Source organism: Ursus americanus, chromosome 12, assembly GCF_024610735.1.
Source record: "Ursus americanus isolate L20-20 chromosome 12, mUrsAme1.1.p, whole genome shotgun sequence".
Taxonomy (NCBI): domain Eukaryota; kingdom Metazoa; phylum Chordata; class Mammalia; order Carnivora; family Ursidae; genus Ursus; species Ursus americanus.
In genome coordinates, this window is record NC_142138.1 from 23028903 (window position 1) to 23051100 (window position 22198).

A 22198-nucleotide genomic window follows, 5' to 3' on the forward strand; every position below is an offset into this window, starting at 1 on the left:
AGTGAGACAAGGCCCCTCTCAGTGTTCGCAAGGCTCTGTGGGCATGGAAATAGGTACCGTATGCGTATTAACCCTTTTAATCCTTACCATCCTGGAGAGTAAGTCCCATTATTATCCCCATTTTATGGATGAAGGAACTTGCCTGCTCACCCAAGACGGGATGGGGTGGTATCCACACCCAGCTGGGTTTGACTAATAAGCATCACGCCAAGCGGCCTCGCCTGGGCTTCCATGGTGCCGTGGCTGCTTGGATAAAGGAACAGCTTCCCTGTCCAGCCTAACTCGGGTTACTGTTGGCCCATAACTATAAAGGCAGGGACCACAGCCTCTCCGTCAGGAAGGACTACGAGGAGGGTCTGTCCTTGAGGATCTTTTCCTTCTACGGCACATCTGACTCGTTCCCACCCAACTCCATGGGAAAATCAGGCTTTGGAGTTGGCCAGGCCTGTTTTCATGTCTTAGCTCTCCCATTCACTAGCAGTAATGCTGATACATGAATCACGAATAGGTTACAAGTGCACTCCCTGTGCCAGGCACTGGTCAAGCTCTTCTAAATGCATGACCTCCTGCAATCCTCGCGACAGCCTCTGAAGTATGTCCTTCTCATCATTTTGCAGTTGAGGAGCGTGAGGCTTGAGGAGCAAAGTAAGGGGGCCAGGTTAGTGTGGCAGTCAAAAGCATGGGCTCTGGAATTAAACACCCCTGATTCAGATCCTACTTCCTCTGGTGTGACCCTGGGCCACTTACTTAACCACTCTGAACCTGTTTCTCCAGAAGTAAATGGGCACATAATGATATGTACCTTGTAGGGTTGTGGTGAGAATGAGACTAAATAGGTACTAAATAGTAAAGTTACTAAATAATAGTTCTTTGAACCTTTCCCTCTTTCTAGAGGAGCTCAGTCCATTTATAGTTCTAATGATTTGAAAGGCCTCTTTATATCTCACCTGAAAATCTTTCTCTTGATGATTCATGCTTCCTCTCACAAAAAATCTAGCTATAGCGACAGAGTCTAGACTTTGGCATGTGGAATACATAGTTTATAATTTATTCATTCAAGTATGTTTTTGAGCATCAGTTGCTCTTCTAGGCTGGGAAACAGAAAAAGGTCTAGATTACAGTCTAGAATGTGTGTGTGGCAAGGGTAGAGAGGAGGGAGGTAGACAGACAAACATGAAAATGCCAAGTGCTGTTTTCTTCACCAGTTTTGAAGAAAATATAACAAGATAGCATGATTGCATATGTTGTGTATGTGGGGGTGATGGTGGTGGGGCTGATTCTTTAGGTTGGACAATGGGAAAGGCCTCTCTGAGGATGACACACTTCAGCGGACACTTGACAAAGATTCATGTGTGCAGACATCCAGAGAAAGAACATTCTAGGCAGAGTAGAGCTGGAGCTAAGGACCTAAGGCTGGAACCACCTTTTGAGTCCAAAGCACCAAAAAGATCACTGAGTGGTATGGAGTGAACAAGGGGGAGACTCGGCAGAGAACAGGTCATGGAGGACGCTATGAGCTGGGACAAGAAGTGGGGATTTTATTCTAAGTCAGGTGAGGAGGTATTGGGGGATTGAAGTGACATATTATGCTTTACTTTTCAGGAAGAAGCCTAGTAGGGGTGTGGAGAGTCGATTGTCAGGGAAGCGGCAAGAGAGGAGGCCGAGTCTGATAGGAGGTTTCTGGCAGTAGTCGAGCTGGAAAATGCTGGGACTTGGTTGGGGGAGGTAATAGTAGAGGAGGCAAGACGTGGATGAATCCTGGGAATATGTTGGGAGAGAAAGTGAAGAGCACTAGCTGATGGGGATAAAGGAGAGGGAAAAATCGAGATAGCTCCTAGGGTTTTGATTTGAGCAACCAAGTGGATGGCGGTGTCATTGACCTTGCTTGGGAAGCTTGGTGAAGTTCAGGGTGACAGGGAAAGGAAAAGCCGTGCTGTGACCATGTTACATTTGAAAGGGTCTATTTGGTATCCCCTGGAGGTGTCATGGAGGTGGTTGGTTACGTGAGTCTCCAAGCGCCCGAGAAGTTAGTATTGGAGATTTAGGTGCAAGAAACATAGACTTAAATTGGTATATGAGCTGTGGGATTGAATTAGATCACGAAGGGGAGAAAGAATATAGAAAAGAGCTGTGATATTTAAAGTCAAAGAGGAGGAAGCCGGCAAAGGAAATGGAGAAGGAGCTGCCGGGGAGGTGGGGGTAAAACCAGGGAAGTTTGGTGTCACAGAAACCAAAAGAAAGGAAAGAAGTCTTTCCGAAAGGTGGATCTGATAGCCTGCGTGCAATGCTTTTGCAAAGTTCTAGTAAGCACGGCAAAGAGATCATTGGGTTTGGTCATCTGAGGGTCACCAGTCACTTTGCCAAGGGCTGTCTCAATAGAAAGTGGGGAGACAGAAGCTCAGAAGGAGTGGGTGGGGGCACACAGCCATCCTGTCCGCTGTTGTGTCGCATGGGCAGGGTCTGGGGGGGAAAAGCCAGCCCACTTTCAAGTAGCAACAATGGAAGCAAAACTTTTAGGGCAAAATTCAGGCACTAGTCAGGTCAAGAGAGGAGGGAAATATTCTAAGAAGGGATAAGGATAGGGGCCTGGAGACTGCTGAAAAGACGGGCAGGTTAACAGACGTGCAGAGCACCTTGGGGCTTGAGGGTTGGGGCGATAGTGAATGACCTAGGAGGGGGCCTTGACCTTCTGGAGGCAATTGAGGTGAACAAGGAGGTGGGAAATTATGAGAATAGGTTGGTGATCTCATAAGAATCTGGCTTGGTAACAGAAAATTTAGTGAAATCTGTTCATTTCACGTCTGTTTAAAGACCTTGAACAGCAAGTCCAGACTCCTCAGCACTGTGAACAAAGCTGGCATGACCTGGCCCCTTCTCCCTCCCCGGGGGACCTCTGAGCCAGTCCCATCAAACCGAACCGGGTGAAATTGGGTTTTTCTGCTTTTCTGATATCTCAGGCAGTACAGTACAGTGAATAAGCACAAAGACTCTGATTCTAGACCATCTGGGCTCGAATCCTGGCTCTACCACTTTCTAGCTCTGTGGTCTTGGGCAAGTTATTTAACTGCTCTGGGCCTTGGTTTTCTCATCTACAAGATAGGGCAAATAATAGCACCTATCTTAGGCAGCTATATACATGCAAAGGCATTAGATCTTTGTCACGTGGGCTAGTTGTAGTAATTATTCCCTCTGTCCAAGATTCCTAGCCTGGAATACTCACGCCATCCTTCTGCTCCTGGCCCTGCTCTCTTCTCTACCCGCTTACCTTCTGGGGACACTGAGACATCATTTCCTGCAGAAAACTTTCCCGGGCCCCCTTGGGGGGGTGTCCCAGGCTCCACTTCCTGTAGCTACCTGCCCTACCACACTACCACCATGCCCTTGTCTGACCAACCTTGCAGTCTCGTGTGCCGATTCCTTCCCAGGGCCCGGCACACAGTAGGTGAGCATAAATGTTTGTTGGATAACAGAATGAATGGACGACTCCTCCAGAGGGAGAGGTAGGGGGCACCAGGCTGATGAGGTACAGGGTTTGCAGCCGTGCGTGTCCCACAGGTGATGAGGCATCTCAGCTCAGACCTGCCAGGGTGGGTGTGGGAAGAAGCAGCCCCCGTGTGCACGCTTAGGCAGGGAGACCTCTAGGACTTGTATTGCTGTCTCCCTTTCCAATTGCATTTTAGTTAGAAAAAGAAGATGTCGCCTCCCCAAATTTGAAAATCTTGGTACTCTCCGAACACCAGCTCAGGATTTGATAAGCTCCACAGCACCCAGCCTCTAAGTATGGTGACCCTGAGGGGTAGCGTTCATTCCTTCAGATCTATTGATTCAGATATTGACAAAAAGTTTCTACGAAGGTGGTAACCCAATCAAAATGAATTTTATTCATCTGTAAGCATGCAAAGCATTGTGTATGCATGGGAGAAACCTGTTTCTTCCGCCCACAGACAAGGCTTGGCAGGCGTGTGGACTCCCTGCGAGCCTGCAGTGCCTGAGCCGGCCAAGGGCGCTGGCCCCGCTGGTGAATCTGAAGTAGGGACTACCCGAGATTCTCAAAACTGAACTTCTCTGTCTCCCCCAAAGGGGGAGTACAGGCCCAAAGCCAATTCCGGAGGCCTGGCCATGAGAACGTCAGTTGCCTCTAACATTTTGGCTCCAATTGAGCAATCTCGGCCTGACCTCTGACGCTGTGGAAGTGCCGTCTGCCACCCTGGCAGTAGCTTGTTGCAACAGGCGTGGAAGAGACCAGAAACACTGAGCCAAAGTGCAGACAGGCACCGTCTGAGCCAGCGTCGGGGTTCTGTTACTCGGAAGGAGGAAGAGCTTGAGGATGAATCAGAAATGAAGGAGCCGTGTCTGGGATGTAAAATCTGTCTCTTACTAATAGGCCTAAGCCAGGCTGCTGGTTCAACAACTGTCTGTTTCTTTTCCCAAGTATCAGCAGCCTCCAGCTATCAGAGAAGATGCGATGGGAACCAGGGCCCACAGCCAATCCCACTCCCCTTGCCCCCTGGGTACGTGCTAAAAGCAGGGGTTAGGCCAAATTCTACCAGACTTGCATTGGCAATTTAGGCACAAAAGTCACAGTCTGTTCTTCCACGTATGAGAGATAGGAGGGGAAAATCCAGTAAGCATCCTGTAGGAAAGATCCTCTTCGAAGTTAAACAAGCCCACCACGCAGACGGGTCAAGCATAAAAGTCCTGCAGCAAGAGGGAGGCATGGGTCCTCAAGAATTGCTCCAAGCCATGATGCTGCCACATTTGCTGACTTTCCTGCCTCGCTCTGCAAGCAAGTTGAACTGTCTGGTCTCTCTAGCTGTGCTACCTGGAGCACTGCTCTCTCTCTGGTGAGGAATAGTTATTTTTGACATTCCTAATGCCAATTAACAAGTGCCTGGTGTAGATTTCTATACTGGAAAAGCTTAAGCAGTCTCTAGAGTGTGGATTGCTGAATAGGGCACTTCAATTACTGTCTAACTACCTTGAGGATGGAGACTAAAGTTAATATACAAACAGGCATCCCAGTTTTTACAAAAACATATTTTTAAGCGAATTGTCAGACCTACAGAATGAGGCCGAGAGGCTCTCTTGTTGATTTTGTTCATTTATTCATCCATTCATAATAGTTTGGAAATACCTGCTTTATGCCAGGCACCGTTCTAGGCACTGGTGAACAGGAAATGAAGTCCCTGACATCATGGAGCTTACGTTCCAATGGGGGAGGCTCATGATAAACAAGTACAATACAAATACATCCTCTAATATCTGGTGGTGACAGCTCCTATGAAGGAAAATAAAACGATGTCTGGGGCTAGTGTGTATTTCATACCCCAGCATGCCTCAATTTGGACCAACCACATTTCAAGTGCTTGATGGGCACAAGTGCTTAGTGGCTACTATGTTGGACAGCACAGGGCTTGAGAGGAAAAGGACAAGAGTCCTATTTTAGACATGGTGGCCAGAGACCGCCTCTTCTCTAACGAGGTGACATTCTAATTCAGATCTGCATGGAGTGAAGGAGCAAGCAATTTAGTTATCTGGAGAAGAGAAGATATCAAGAACAAAGGCTGTGAGCTGGCATGACAGCCATACCTCAAGGAAGCATGTGAATTAGCTGGCATGTCCCTTTTGCCCTTTGTCTTCCCTTCTTCCTCCTTGGAATTCACATGGGATGCCTGGAGGGGCAGCAGCCATTTTTCCACCCTGAGGACAAGCATAGGTTCTGAAGTTAGACTCCCAGGTCAAATCCCAAGTCTGCTATTGCTAGCTGTGTCACTGGTTCCTCAACTATCTGTAGCAGAGGAGCAGGGAGCCACGCTACCACCACCCCTCAATCCACTGCAGACCAACACTTTTATAAAATAAAATAGAGTGAATTCGTTAAAAATGAGATGAAGTAAAAAGAAATGAACATGTGAAATACAAGAATCCTCAATGAACATAAAATTGTTCTATCAAGTTGCTACAAAACACGGGTACTCCATTTCTATATTCCTTTGTTAGCAGACCACTGACCAGCAGTTAGGTCCAAGGACAACACTTTGATCAAGAGTGAGTTAGAGTACCGTACATGAGTTTTTCAACCCACCTAAAGCCTGCCTTCTCAGCTGAAAAATGGACTTACTGTAATAACACCTCTTTCACAGGTTATCTTTTTGGTGTGGATTAAATAAAATAACCCCTGGGAAAGCTAGCCCAGTATGTCAGTTAAAGTTAACTATTGCTCATTATCACATGTTCCTCTCCCCAGTGGGCCATCTGCTCCCTAAGGACAAAGGCAACTAGGCCTAACTGTTTACATCCAGTGGCCTGTGATGCCTGCAGAGGAGATAGTCAACAAATTACTGTTGAATTCTCAAAAGGTGCTTTGAAATCCTCCGGTGAAAGGCATTTGGAAATAACAATCCCCATCATTTTCCATTGGTCCATCAGTCAGTCAGTCAATCATCCATTTGGTTCCAAGGTAGCATGATGAAAAATAGACAGCAGCTCTGGACAGACCTACGTTCAAGTCCAGTTTCTTCCATTCACTAGTTTGGGCAAGTCCCTTTACCTCTCTGAACTTCAGTTTTCACACCTAAACCTCGGCCCTCATCACACTCGCCCTATTAGATTGTTGTGGAGATTAACTATGCAGAACACCTGGGCCCCACACATGGCGGCTCTGGTTCCTGCTCGGCAGACGGTGCGGAGAGTTAGCGCCGGTGGCCGTGCTGGGCGCTGACCGGGATGGAGGCCTGGCATTTCTGGCTTGGTGAGCATTCCTGAAACTTTTATTGGCGCGTTGAAAGATGCCGGCAGCTGGTAGCAAACTGGCACCAGTGTCTGGCAGAGACATAAAACTGGGACCTCACCCCGTCAGGCTCTGTTCTTACCCTGCCCCGCCTGGAGGCTAGTTCCAAACACTCCCTGGGCCTGTGGCTGTCGGTGGTAAGAGGTATCTGCTTTGAAGTTAGAAATTGCACCCAGAGTCCTCCCTGCTTTAAAAAAAAAGCAAAACAAAACAAACTACCACCAACAATAGGCCTCTCTGTGTGGCCTGCCACACGGGATGAAAGTCTTGAAGCGCTCCTCACTTCTTCAGGGCTGAAGGTATAGGAACCCTGTCTTAAAGTGCGGAGTCTGAGGGAGATCCTAAGGGAGTTGGGCCATTAACCCCTTATCTCCCTAGAGTGCACGCGCCAGACTTGATCTCACTGGACCCTCACCACACTTTCCCAGGAGATTGGTTTGTTTCTTTCTTAGTAATTAATTTTAAAAATTGTGGTAAAATACGTAAGATTTACCCACTTGACCATGTTTAAGTGTACAGCTCAATTGTGCTAAGTATATCCACTTGGTTGTGAACCTCCAGAACGCTCTTCATGTTGCAAAATTGAAACTCTGTACCTGCCAAACAATAACTCATTCCCTCCTCACCCATCCCCATCCCCCAGCCTCTGGCAACCACCCTTCTGTTGCTATGAACTTGACTATTCTAGGTACCTCATATGAGTGGGATCATGTCATATTTGTCCTTTGGTGACCGCCTTATTTCATTTAGCATAGTGTCCTCAAGTCTCACCCATGTCGTAGTGGTGTCCTTCCTTTTTAAGGCTGTGTAATATTCCATTGTGTGTATGTACCAGACGCTGTTGATCTCCTCATCCTTTGATGGACACTTGGGTTGCTCCCGCCTCTGGCATTGTAAATAATGTTGCTATCAACATATTGGTGTACAAATACCTTTTTTTGAGACTCTGCTTTCAAGTCTTTTGGGTGTACACCCAGAGTAGAATTGCTGGATCATATAGTATTTCTATTTTTAGGTTTTTGGCAGAACCACTGAACTCTTTTCCATCATTGGCTGCACCATTCTGCATTCCCCCTGACAGTGCACGAGGGTTCCAATTTCTCCACACCCTTGTCAGCCCTTGTTATTTTCTTTTTCTTTTCTTTTTTAAAAATAGTAGCCATCCTAATGGGTGCGAAGTGGTATCTCATGGTGGTTTTGATTGACCGGTTTGTTTCTTTTAAATCACCATTTTGCAGAAGAGAAAGCTGAGGCTTAAAATATGAAGTAACTTGCCCAGGGTTATCCGGCTCACCCGTAGAGAGACCACACAGAATGCATGACCTTCTGTGCTTGGGGCCGTTCTGGAGCACAGCCGCTGAAGCCCACAGACCTAAAATGTGGCCCCGCTGCATCCAAGCACTCATCCCTTCAGCCAGCCCATCCTCCACCTAGCCCTGTCCTACAGATGTGTGTCAGCGCGGTGGAGTGGGAGAGCGTGGGTTTTCTGGAGCCCGACTGTACACTCTGAGGCGTGGCTCTGCACTCATTCGCTGTAGATTTGCAGCGAGTCAGGTGCCCTGCTGCGCCCCGTATTCTGTACGCACAAAGGTTGCTCGATCAGAGTACCACTTCTTACGGTGGCTGCAGGGGACCTGCAGGGAGTGCTGCCTGCTGCGAGCCCAGTGATTGAAGGCAGTAGCAGGCCTGGAGATTCAACCAGGACACAGCATCAGGGTCCCTGCCTCTCCCCTGTGGCTCACTGCCCAGTGTGGGGCGCAGCCATTAACTCAATATTTACACAAACCTGTGCTCAGGGGCAGTGCAGTGAGTGAGCGCCCCAAGGAGAAGGGCCAGTGGGAACCAGTCTTTCTCACCATCTCTTCCCTCATTTCTACTCCCACCAGTCTGCCATTTACATAACAGGTAGAACAGCAACTCTGGTGACTACAGGGCAGAGTTGAAGGGGAAAGGTTAAAAGACTTGGTCTAGCATTTAAAATTCGTGGCTAATTTGGGTATTCCAAATGAATAAGCCCCTTTAATTCTTAGAGGAAAATCAACAGTCTTTTTCTTTCAGGCAAACATACCTGTGAACAGGTTTTAGGATTATTATTTTTTCTTTTAATTTAAAAAGAATTCTCAAGTGATGCCTTTTAGGGGTAGCAGGAGGACATGGAGGGAAGATTTGAGAGCTGAGGGAGGTTATCATCTGATATACACGTCAGCCCTGTGAGGACAGAACGGTGTCTGTGGCTCATCACTGCGCGCCTAGGGGATGTAGTGCCCCTTCTCCCTGGCCCATAATAGATAACTCAGTATTTGTTGGATGAAGGAGTTCAGTCCAACCAATATTTCAAACAGCTATCATGTGCCAGGTGCTACTATTATTGATTGATGTTAATTAAAACATGCACTTTTGGGGTCCAGCATGAACAATCTAAGCCTTGCAACCCGGACAGGAAGTATTATCGTCATTTGGCAAGAAAGAACCAGAGTCTCGAGAGTATTAAGTGTTTTGCTAAAATTCTCCCATCTAGTAAATGGCAGTTGGGATTTGAACCTTCATCCATGTCTTGCCATGGCAGAACTTGACCTTGACACTCTGCTTGCCCCTCCCCACCCCGCATCATTGACCCCTATTTGTGCAGATCACCCTGCCTCGAGAAAAAAAAGAGTTATACCTTTTCCTTCTTTCAATCAGTTTAGAGACGTGCCCATTTTTCTCCACCCAGGAAGAATCACAAAATTCTAGGGCAGGAAGAAAACATGGAAGGTTCTTCTTTGCGTGCTGAAGGCTTGGGTGGAATTTGCAGAAGCCCCTCCCAGGAGCTATAAGTAGCTCTTTGGTGAGTACAAAGGGCGGAGTCCTCCCTGGCTGGCCTGCCTGCGGTCATTGCTGGCCTTGCTAATTAGATCTCCTTTCATCTACTGAGCTCCAAGAGCTTTTACCCACTTTAACTTGTTAATCTTAGCCCCATCCTTCTGATGCAGATGACAAGCATAATTAGGTCTAGTCAGGAGACAAAACAGAGCCAAGACAGCGGCAGAGGCAGAAGAAAACACTGGGTAGTTTACTCCTCCTTCTCCCTAGTTCAGGGTCTCTCCCACTGACAGAAGTATTTTCAGTTTGCCTTGAACTGGCTTCTGCCTGCTTTTCTGTATCCCAATTCTGAAAATAAAGTGTAGTCAGTTTGAATCTTGACACGCCAGCCTGGGTGTGCAAACTAGATCACATTTCTTTTTAGTTTTTTCAGCTCAGTCTACGTTGGGTCCGTCTCTCTGGGCTCCTGGGAGATTCAGTCTCATCTTTTACTGGTGCTAAAGGCACCCCATGTCCTCCAGAAGCAGTGTCAGTTCTGGGGTCCAGAGTAGAGAAAAGCTTGTTGGCAATCCCTGTCTGCAGTCTTGGATTCACACTGGCAGGTGCCGAGATGTCCGTGCTCTATGCCTTGAGGTGCCAGTTCTCTGTTGCGTGTCCTCCTGGGTCGGCAGCATTGGCCAAGTGCTGCCTGGCTGGGCAATGGCCACTCCCTGTGCTGCTTCGAGGAGATGAGACTTGGGTCCTGCTTGGTGGCACCATCATATTTCCATCATCTCTTCAACCTCAGAGACTCTGCCTCTACCTGCTAAGGCCCTGCCGTCTCTTCCTCCCTTTTCCGACATCCTACACTGCTGAAATCTCAATGACGTTTGGTTCTTACAAAAAAGCCAGGAAGAGAATGGTCTCCCAGAAGGTTTGGCCCGGCAGATGGCCCCTGAGGCTGGGGCTGCGTGTCATTGTGGGTGGGGGAGGGCAAAGACCTAGATTTCTCACTCTCTCTTATTGTGCAGCAGAGAAAACAAAACACGGTTACTGTGCCTTAAGTTTCCCCACCACCAAAGCTCTGTACAGGACAGTTAGTTTGTTAGGGCTTCCATAACAAAAGGCCAGACACTGCGGGTCCTAAACGACCGAAATTCATTTTCTCACCATTCTGCAGGCTAGAAGTCCAAGATCAAGGTGTTCATCAGGTTTGGTTTCTTCTGAAGCCTGTCTTCTTGGTTTGCACATGGCTACCTTCTCTCCATGTCCTCACATGGTCTGTCCTATGTATGAACGCCCCTCATGTCTCTGTGTCCAAATTTCCTCCTCTTGCAAGGACACCCATCCGATTGGAATAGAGCCTACCCTGATGACCACATTTTAGCTTACGCGCCTCTTGAAACACCTTCTCTCCAAATATAGTCACGTTTTGAGGTGCTGGAGGTTGGGACCTCAACATATGAATTTTGGGGTGACACAATTTGGCTAATAACACAAGGATTAACTGTGTTTTAAAAAATTCCCAGTTGACACTTTTGCCCTCTAAGTAACAATCACTTCCTTTGGAATCTATAGACCCGGGCTCAATCCCTGCCTCAATGTCATATCTGTGTGGATTTAGGCAAGTTGTTAACGTATCTGGGCTTCAGTGTCCCCATCTGTAAAATGGAAATAGCAATAGTATAAACCTCAGAAAGCATTTCCGGGATTAAATGAGATAGTAAAATACTCAGCATAGGGATCAAAACCTAGAAAGTACTCCATAAGGAAAGCAATCCCCCATTCAACCTTCCCCATTTCAGTCTTCCTTGGCCTTGAAGTCTCAACACTGAAGCCATTTTCTCCAGGAAGTCCTCCCTGATGTTCCAGCCTTGGGTTTAATAACCTCTTTCATATTTCCCCAATCATAACACTTAACACACTGGGCTGGGAAGGTGAGCTGAAGTGTCTGTATTTCTCAGCACAGGGAATCATGAAGCAGGTCCCCGGTCTCACTGGTCCCCCTCACAGGTGACTGTTAGAGGTTGGCAGATTGGTTATTATCAGCTGTTGGGTGCAGAGAAAACATTATTGAAAAGAAGGAAGGAAGGGCTGGGTGGATGTGGGGGAGTAAGGATACCTTAGAGCAGGCAGGTTATTCCCCTTGGCACTGGTGACATTTGGCCAGTAAATCTTTGCTATATGGGGGCTGCCATGTGCGATCTAAGAGTTTAGCAACATCCAGGGCCTCTGTTCCCAAGATGCCAGCAGCGCCACCGCTCTCAGGTGTGATAACCAAGAGTGTCTCCAGCCACTGCCCAATGTCTGCTTGGCGGGGAGAGAGGGGAGCTGCAAACATAGCCCCGTCTGAGAACCACTGCCTTAGATCTAAAGCTTAATTAGTGGTCCTCAGACTTCAGCATACATCAGAATCTCCCACACTGGTATCTCAGAAACAGATTGCTGGGCTTCTGTTGAGGTCTAAATGTGTCCCTCCAAAAGTGTATATGTTGAAACTTAACTCCCAATGTGCTGGGATTAAGAGGTAGGGCCTTTGCGAAGTAATTACGTCATGAGACCAGACTCTTCGTAAATGGGGTTAGTGCTCTAATAAAAGAGACCCCCCCCCCAGAGCTCCCTGGCCCTTTCCAGCGCGTGAGGGTACAACAGGAAGTCTACAACCCAGAAGAGGCCCCTCACCCGGCAGTGCTGGCACCCTACCTCTGACTGCCAGCCTCCAGAGCTGTGAGAAATACATTTCTGTTTTTATAAGCCACCCAGGCCATGGTATATTGCTACAGCAGCCCAAAGGGACTGAGACAATCCCATCCCCAGAATTTCTGATTCAGTATGATTGGGGTGGGGCCTGAGAACTTGCATTTCTAACAGAGTCCTTCTGGTGCTGCTGGTCTGGGGCCACTTGGAACCCACTGCATTGGAGGTGCCAAAGCACTGGTCTTGGGAACATAAGAGCCATGTGCTGAATACCTTTGGCCTGTGACTAGATCTGGCAAGGTAAAGACAAATCCCCTGACTTGGGCTCTCGAGGAACACATTTACACAAGCCTTTCCTCAGGCCCCAGGCAGCAGGGAGACGGCAGGGACAGATGGAGGGAGGGAGAGAAGGAGAGGGGCCGCAAGTCAGGTGCACCTGTGTGTCAGAAGACACTGCTGGGCTAAGGCAAGGTGGTGGTAGGGGCTCCCGCCTCCCCCCCACCGCCTGCCCCCACCATTCGTACCCATGGAGAGTCCAACCGTCACCAGCATTAATTCAGTACAGACTTACTGAGAGCCAGCTAGGGGCCGGCCACGCCTCTGGGTGTGGGAATCCATGAAGGATGTAAGACAGAAAAGGTCCTTGCCCTCATGGAGCTTACATTCTGTGATGACACAGAAAAGAACGATGCTAAACAAATTATGCACCTGTTAGAAAGCAGTAGATTCCGTGGTAAAAGTAAACCCGGTGAGTGGGGCCAGCAGTGGGAAAGGGGGAGGTGCGTGTACGGTACATGCTGAATAACCAGCTTTCTAGGGGGAGGGACATCCTGATCGCAGTGGTGCCACGGCAGCTTGGAAACTACGAATGTGACGTCATCAAACACGACATTAGGAGGAAGTGCACACAGCAGCACGACATCGTGTAATATCTCCACTACACGGTACCGTGCACGCAAATAACCTTCAGTACAGAGGCTGGTAAAACGTAAAATAATTTAGAAGGGATGAGTTTGGGTTATCTTGAATCTTGATTTCAAATACAATTCATTTAATTACGAGTTTACATCATTTAATTCACATTAATGATCATGTGTACTAATTGGCTCGCAGATTTTCTGAGAATTTAACAATCCACTCTTATGAGCCAGTACTGGTTGGCTCGCGCACAGCACTGCTAGTTAGGGGAAGGCCTTGTCGAGACAGCGCCATTCGATGGGAAACCTGTGAGAGGTGAGCAAGTAAGGCGTTGGATATCTGGGGACAAGCACTCTGTTTCCTTCCTGGGCCCCGTGTGGCCACAGAGCCCTGACCTCGCACATGCTGTTCCCTGTGCTCACAGCCATGCCTGGTGAGAGTCTTCGGGGCCGAGCTCACAGATGGCTTCTTGGGCAAAGTTCCTCATTTCTCCCAGGCCCCCTTAACTCCTTTCTGGAAACACCGGTGGCTGTGAGGGTGCTGTGAAGAGTTGAATGACCACAAGCAGACAAATGGTTTTCCCCCATGATCCCATCGTACTTCAAGCTGCTTTAGCCCTTTTCAGGATTATTCTGTCCATATCTGTCTCCCCGTGGAGCCCCCTTCATCAGGTGCATGAAAATGCCGGGCTCGTGGCTGGCGTTTCCTGAGTGCTTAGCTACTGAATGGATCAACATTGAACCTAACAGGGGGTGGCTTAGGCGTGAGTGTGTTTCAGTGAGCGCTCTGCTGTTGGGTGGAGTCCGCAGTCAGGGTTCCTTCTGCTGGGTGACACTGTGAGCACGACAGCCTCTCCCTCCCGCTCTGGGGGGGCTCCAGGGAGCGGGTCAGGCCAGCCACAGCCTCAGTTATGCTCCACAGCAGCGACCTGCTATCAGCCCCACCCGGTTCCTAAATCCTGAGAGCAACCCAGCAGGTGGGTGTTCTTACCCCCATTTTACTTATGAGGCAAATGAGGCTGGGAGAGGCTTAGGTAAGTCACCCAAGGTCACTGGGTAGTAAGGGGCAAAGCTTTCACTTTGCTGCCCAGATTGAGTAAGAACTGGTTGCAGGGAGTAAGGAGGTCAGCCGTGTAAAAGATTAACTGTAATAGTACCAGGCAGCAGGGCTAAGTGTTCATTAGAACCACCAGCCACGCTTGGGAGCACAGGGGAAGAAACCTGGGGTTCCACGTGGGCCTCGTGAACAGGCAGCTCGTGGACACCACAGAAGCTTTAACCCTCCACTCAGACCCCCACTTGGGAAAGGTGTGGGGGCTCTCAGCCCTGCTGTGGGGCACAGAGCTGGTCGTGGAAACTCAGGAGTGAGGCTTTTCATGAAACTGGTTTAGGATCAAGGCCCTTGGGCCGGTGCCATGTATTCATTTATTTATTCCCCGAAATAAGCTGGGATAATATTTTTTAAATATTAACTCCCCCCCCCCTTTCCTGGCATTTCCCCTTTGAGGCAACTGACTGGTCTGGACAAGGGTGGGGGGAGGTACTGTGAGGAAGGCACAAGGAGCCCACAGGTCTCTCCCTGGCTTTGCTTTTCAAAGCCTGAGCCCTTAAAGGAATGGAGAGGATTGTGAGGTATCCCCAAAATGTCTGAGGAAAATACAGTAAAGAGAAAAGATCCCTCCAATCTAGCTGGGTTTAGGGACGCAGAACGGGGGGCAAATAAGAGCGGGGGTAGGATGGTCTCCAAATGAGGGGCTGGCACAGGGAGGGGCTGCAGGCCCTCAGAAAGTGCTGGGGAGCTGAGGGGAAGAGGTTCTCTACCTCTTTCACCACAGAGCCCTGGAGGAAACGGGGAGACTCCGTGAGGGGTGAAGCTTCAGACAGTCTTGGAGAGAACTATGTACCCCAGGCTGGTTTGGAGGCAACAGGAGGAACCCATGCCCTGGTGAGGCACGGAGGGGGTGGAAAACCCCACCAGATCTCAGGGAGCATCCAGACGGGAACAAGGCCTGAGGGGACTGCTGCCTTAGGACCAACCAGGACACCAGGACTGTAGACCAGTGAAATAAGAACCAGTTCCAGTGCCTTCTGCGGCAAGGCCTGGAGCGATGGGATTCTCTGAAATTTAGCCACAATCCCAGGAAAAGGGAGAGCGAAACTTCAAATTGGCAGAGTTTTGGCTTCTGTTGCCCTGTAAGGACAGTGGCTCAAAATTAAAATTAAGATGAGTGATGGAGTCATCATCTGCAGAAAATATTTACTGAGCCCCTAAGATTCTAGGCACTGGGTTAGGCACCAGGGGTGGAGGGAAGACACGAGTAAAATAAAGACCTGCCCGTGGCCCCTTCGTCTACATTCCTGAAGTAGGAGTGGTGCCAGGGCCGGACTCGGACTTGTGCACAGGGTCCTTTAGTGCATGTAGTAGTCACCACCGACGCTTACGGAGTCCTTCCTTTGTGCTGATCCTTGCACCAGCTGAGCGCTTCGTCCCATTTTAAACAGGTTATCAGGGCCCAGAGATCCTAAGCAGTTCTCACAAGACTACACAGCTAGTAATTTCCCTAAAACCACACAGCGGTAAAGCGGTCACGTTGGGCTTCAAACCGAGATAGCTGTGATGGGTTGAATTGTGTCCCCCTAAAAAGAGGCTGAAGTCCTAACCTCCAGTGCCTGCGAATGTGACCTTATTTGGAGAGAGGGTCTTTAGAGAGGTAATTAAGATGACGTCATTAGGGTGGGCCAGATCCAAGGTGACTGTGTCCTTATAAAAGGGGGACGTTTAGACACAGACACGGGGGGATTGCCATCTAAAGATGGAGGCAGAGATGGGGTAATGCACCTACAAACCAAGGAACACCAAAGATGGCCAGCAAACCACCAGGAGCTGGGAGAGAGGCATGAAACAGATGCTTCCGCGTAAGCATGCGAAGGAGACAACTGTGCCAACACCTCGATCTTGGACCTCTAGCCTCCGGAACTGTGAGACGACACATTTCTGATGTTTCCTGACACTGAATTCACAAGTGATGTAGCCGTTTCGTTAAACCCTATGCCACTGTTAGCGCTGGGTTCCACAGAACAGACTCTCTCTTTTCTCTCTGTTCTATTAACCCTTCCTCATCTCCTTCCATCTCCTTAACACTGTTTTCTACATATTTTTAAAAATATTTATTTATTTACTGGAGGCAGAGGAGGGGAGAGAGAGAGAGAGCACGTGAGAATGCATGTGTGCGCAAGTGTGGGGAGGGGCAGAGGGAGAGAATCTCAAGCAGGCTCCCCACTGAGCACACAGCCTGATGCCAACATGGGGCTTGATCCCATGACCCAGGAGATCACAACCCGAACCCAAACCAAAGCCCAAACCAAGGGTGAGACACTCCACTGACTGAGCCACCCAGGAGCCCCTATTTTCTACATATTTTTAATTGAAGTCATCCCTACTTTTCTTATGAAAGACCTGACTTGAGCACCCTATGATTCCACCTTTCTATGTTGCTGGGAATTCCAGAAACATCCCTTGTCCTCTCAGCCCTCTGGAGTGTGGCTCATGTCGCTCCCTGCCTGACATGTCCTCCACTGTATGCTAGTGACCACCTGGGAAGTTTAATCACCCTTCAAGGGTGAGTTCCTCCAGTCCACTTTCATGAAACTATCCCTCAGCCAGACTTACTGTCTCCCTCCCTCCAACACCAACAATGTGAGAACATTTCCACATGGAATCGTCTTCGGTAATGAGCATGGCTGTCTTAAGTACCTTGAATGCCCCAGGAATAGCACGTGTTTTAAACCTCCCTACATTTCTAGATACCTGGATTCCTAGACTTCAGCTGGAGTCCCTCACCCATTCTTTTCTGGTTTCTCAAAATCCCCTTCCTATGAAAAAGAAACATCTTCCAATGACTCTATACTTGGCATATACCTATCCTATTAACAGATTTTCAATCCTGGCAAGAAAGGTTTATCCCACTTCCTTCCTATCCCCTTCCTGTATTTTAACAAGGTTTTGTCATCTCCTAGAGCTAGCCTCAGCAGAGATGATTTGGCTGGGTGAGCATTTTATTCTGGCATTCGAGGATGGTGTTGGTTGGAGCCTTCTGTCTGTATACTGTAAAGAACACCAAAAGAACAAAAACGTTCAGTTTGAGGCCATGGATCCTGTCCAGTTCCAGATTAAGGCAGAGGCCCTTCTCATCCAGGATCGAGTGCTGGCTGGCGTCCAAGAGCAGAGAAGTGGGGAGCCAGGCCCACGGTGGCTGCGGCCGCCCAATGGGCCACCTGCCCTTGACGGCCACAAGAGTTTGGAGGAGCTGCTGGCCTGGCCCTTTGCAGGGGTTATACTGAGAACTCTTCTCCTTTTTGGGAAAAACAAATCAACCTCCTGTAAGGAAACCTCAGTCTGGACAGATTTTCCTTGAGAAGAATCCATTCTGCCTTCTGCCTCCTGTGGTGGCTTTCTGCCTCAGGCTTTGAAAATTAAGGCCACTTAATGGGTTACTTCTCTGAGGAGCCTCACAGCTCTGAATTTTACAAGAGTTGACCCAAGCAGCCTACGCTTGCCTGATCAAGGGGAAAGGTGGTAACTTAGATGCTCCTTTCTTTCTTAAATTTATTTTTAGTTGAATTATAATTGACATACGATATGATGTGAGTTTCAGGTATGCCACATAGTGATTTGATATTTTCATCTATTGCAAAATGATCACCATAGCAGGTCTAGCTACCATCTGTCACCAGAGTTATTATTACAATATTATTAACTATATTCTTTATGCTGTACTAACTGTTCCTTTCTTATCTACCGACACAGCCTGACGGGTCTATAGGCACAATTTAATCTAACAAACATTTAAGGAACTCCTATAGTATGTTAAAAGCATGGGGCTAGCTTTGGGGTAGGGAGAACTTTTTTCCTCCTTGCTTTTTTTTTTCTTTAAGATTTTATTTATTTATTAGAGAGAGAGAGAGAGAGAATTCACGTGCACTCGCAAGTAGGGGGAGGGACGGAGGGAGAGAATCCTAAAGCAGACTCTCTGCTGAGCAGGGAGCCCTAGCCAGGGCTTGGTCCGAGGATCCTGAGATCATGACCTGAGTTGGCCACTTAACCACCTGAGCCACCCAGGCACCCCATCTTCATTGCTTTTTAAATCCTATACCAGACAGGTAATACTCTATATTGCAATACCCTACATTACAACAAGCCCTACATTACAACAAGCAGTGACTTCTGTGAGATAGAGCTTCATGCCCTAGTCCAGAGATAGATGGTCTAACAGGTGATCCTGTCACATTCATTGTGTTTTTTCCTTCTTAGGGTCCTACCCAAACCTCTGTATTGCAGTCAGGGGGAAGAGAGAAAACAAAGTGCTTACCCCATGTTCCACTCACATCCCACAAGCCAAAAATTGGTAACGTGGCCACCTCTAGTTATAAGGGATATAGAGAAATGTAGTCTCCACCGAAGCACCTATTGCCTAGCTAAGAATTAGAAATTCCTTTATCGAAGAACAAATACTGATGGACATGTACTAGTCTCTGCCCACCTTTCTTTCATTTATTCACCCAATCAACAATTATTTATTGAACGCCAGCCATATTTTGGCATTGTTTTCACACAGTCGCTTCTAATTCACTGGTGTGTCTGAACTATGCTCAGCTGAAAAGTCTCGTTGTGCTGTGTTCCCTAATAAAGAGCTCCAATGCTATGGATCTTCAGGGAAGGAAACACTCAATCCGACTAGAGAAATTCATCTCTTCAGTATATTTATCAAGCACTGCAGTAGGCAGTCTGTAAGATGGCCCCAGCGATTTCCACCTTCTGGTATTCACATCCTTGTGCAATCCCCTCCCCTGGAGTGTGGGCTGTACCTCGTGGCTTGCTTCTTTTTTTTTTTTTTTTTTTAAAGATTTTATTTATTTATTCGACAGAGATAGAGACAGCCAGCAAGAGAGGGAACACAAGCAGGGGGAGTGGGAGAGGAAGAAGCAGGCTCATAGCGGAGGAGCCTGATGTGGGGCTCGATCCCAGAACGCCGGGACCACGCCCTGAGCCGAAGGCAGACACGTAACCACTGTGCCACCCAGGCGCCCCATCGTGGCTTGCTTCTAACAGATAAAAATACAGCAAAAGTGATGGACTGTCACTTCAGAGTTTAGGTGACAAAAAGAGTCTGCTCCTCCATCTTGTTTGAATGCTTCCACTCTGTGTCGGTCCCTGTCTCTGTCTCCCTCCCTCTGAGCCCTGACTCTGCGGAAGTCCAGCTTCCATGTTTTGAGAAACTCTATGGAGAAATTCATGCAGCAAGAAAATAATATCCTCAGTCAACGGCCAACAAGGCCCTAAAGCCTGCTGGCAGCCATGTGATTGAGCTTGGAAGTCAGTTTTCTGAGGCCTGCCAACAGCCTCATGAGTGAGCTTGGAAGCAGATTCTCCTGCAGTTGACCCTTGAGATGACAGAGACTGATGGACGCCTTGACCGCTGTCCTGTGAGAGACCCTGAGCCCCAGTCATTCAACTAAGCGCCACCTGCCCCTGAATTCCTGACCTCAGAAGCTGTGAGGTAATAAATACTGTTGTAAGCCGCTAAATTCTGAGGTAATCTGCTATGCAGCAATAGATAACTGATACAACTACCTACTATTTTCATATATTGTGCTAGGTCCTAAGAATGTGAAGAAGGACTGATGCCTGGTCACCTTGTGCGGGAAGAGGAGGAGACAGGCGTGTGTGCAAATACGGTATGAACAACACAAGATGGTGAGTGCAATATGGAGATGTGCTGAGCAGGAGGTAGGAGAGCAGAGGAAGGGCTCCTTATCCAGGAGAGGGAGGGAGAGGCAAAAGGTCACCTTGGAGAAGGCTGTACTTCCAAGGAACATCGGGGGAGGGGCCAGTCCTTGGAGGGGGGACATGGACAATGCCTGGGGGTGAAATGGTGTGGTGTCTGCATCATAGTCTGTGTGCCAAGCAAGAGGGGAAGAAAAGTGAAGCCAAACAAGTGACTAGAGACTAGTCCAGTCTTGAGCCAGTCATTTATTTTAAAGTAGTCAACGTTATGAAATCTGCTTTGTGTGAAAGGAGGTAAAAACAAAAGAGTTAATAAAGGAACTAGCATGTTCTTCTCAGCAGGACAACACCTGAATTTTAAGAAGCCAAATTCAATTATCTAGAGAACACAGACAAGTGTAATTTGCCTCATTGTTTTTGCTCATAAAATTGAGCAGAGAACTGTTGACGTGTTTCCATGGAATAATTGTGGTTCTTATTGGAAAACTGGCTCAGGTGATGTTTGATGCTTTTACAAGCGGGAAATTGACCCTTCCAGCTGGAGGGTTTTATAATTCTGTGGTTTGAACATCAGAGGGGAGATCTGGGAAGTATTACATGTTTTTTGTGTGGTTGATTGTTTCCCACCTTTTCTCTCTCCCTTCCTTCTTCTCTCATTCCTTCTTTTCTTTCTTCCTTACTTTCTCTCTCATCCTCTCCCCATCTCTTTCTTTCATTTCTTCAAAATGTTGAAAGTTTCATGATATTTCTAAGCTCTAAGCATCAGCTCTGCAAGGGTTGGAAAGGAAACAAAAGCACTCCTCTTTCCCCTGCCTGGAGGATTAGCTCTAAAGGTTCTTAAACTGTTCTTGGAAGGTTCTCTGGATCACAACTGCTCATGAGTGAGTCCAGTGATTCAGCAAATAACAAGTTTATTTGAACCAAGAGGGCTGCAAAACTAGGCTTATGGATAATGGTTGGTCTAGAATAGGAAGAAATAAAGACAATATTTAAATTAAATTTTAAAATTAAAATGTTTTGTAATACCATTTCAAAATGGTTTTCTGTATGTGGAATCCATAATTACTTACATGAAATAAGGTTTCAGTGCCCCCTTGCATCTGTAGGGCACAATTCCTTGAATCTGGAGTCCCTCATCATGCTCGCAGGGACAGGGCTTTTGAGTAGATCCCTAGAAATGAAATATCGCCTGCTCTGTTGGGTTTTGCTAAAGGTCGCATAATCCCCTTCCAGATTTAATCAGGCAACACTCTCATATCATGAAGTTATTTCTTCCTCTGGTTCCCATATATGTGTCTTGCGCCTCTGTTAACTGCCTGCAGGACTGATAGTAAAGTATTATCAACCAAAAAGGCAAAGGCATCAACCAGTCCGAATAGACATGGTGTCGGGTCAGCATCCTGGAAATAATAACTGTTTTAATGTCTGTCTTTTCCACCAGAATGTGAGCAGTTAGAGGGTATGGGCTCTCTCATCTTCGCCTCTCTCCTACCTATGACAATGTCTATCCATAGTGGGTGCTTAGTAAATATTTTTTGGACAAAATTGAGATATACCTGTCTATTCAGGCATTTGGTAATCATTGAGGCTCTGCCTTGACTTAGACACTGCACAGGGGACTTTGGGAAATGTAAAGAGAAAGAAGAGTTTTCTTTCACCTTCGATGAGTTTTCAGTCTAGTTACTAGACTCTGCTAGAAATTGTCTTACTCATCTTGGTATCCCAGTGCCCAGGACAGTGCTTGGCATGTAGCAGGGATTCTGTAAACACTTGTCAATTAGTTGTAACTTCACATGTCTAAGCCAGAGGAGTGGCTTCAGACCGGTCAGTCCTCGTCCACCCCTCTAAATCTGCCGGACCAGCAAACTCAGTCCTGCAGAATAACTCCCAGTGATCCAGCAAACCATATGGCTAGCCAGGAACAAAAGCCACTAGGAAAATAACGCATCACTTTTCCTCTGGATGTTTCAAAAGGCACTGAGTTATTAAAATAAGGTCACAGCTGTCCCAATCAGATCATCTTTTCAAAGGAATTACAGGGTTGTGAGCCAACAGTGACCACATACACCTTTGCAGTCCTCTGAACCAGTGTTCTCGACACTGAAAGCAAAATCAAGTAAACAAGGTTGTGTTGTGGACTTCCTTGACCCAGACTTTCAGGAAGGAGCTGACACACTGCCCAGACTCGCGCTCACCCACATAGCTCCGAAGCCAAACAAACTGGAGAAG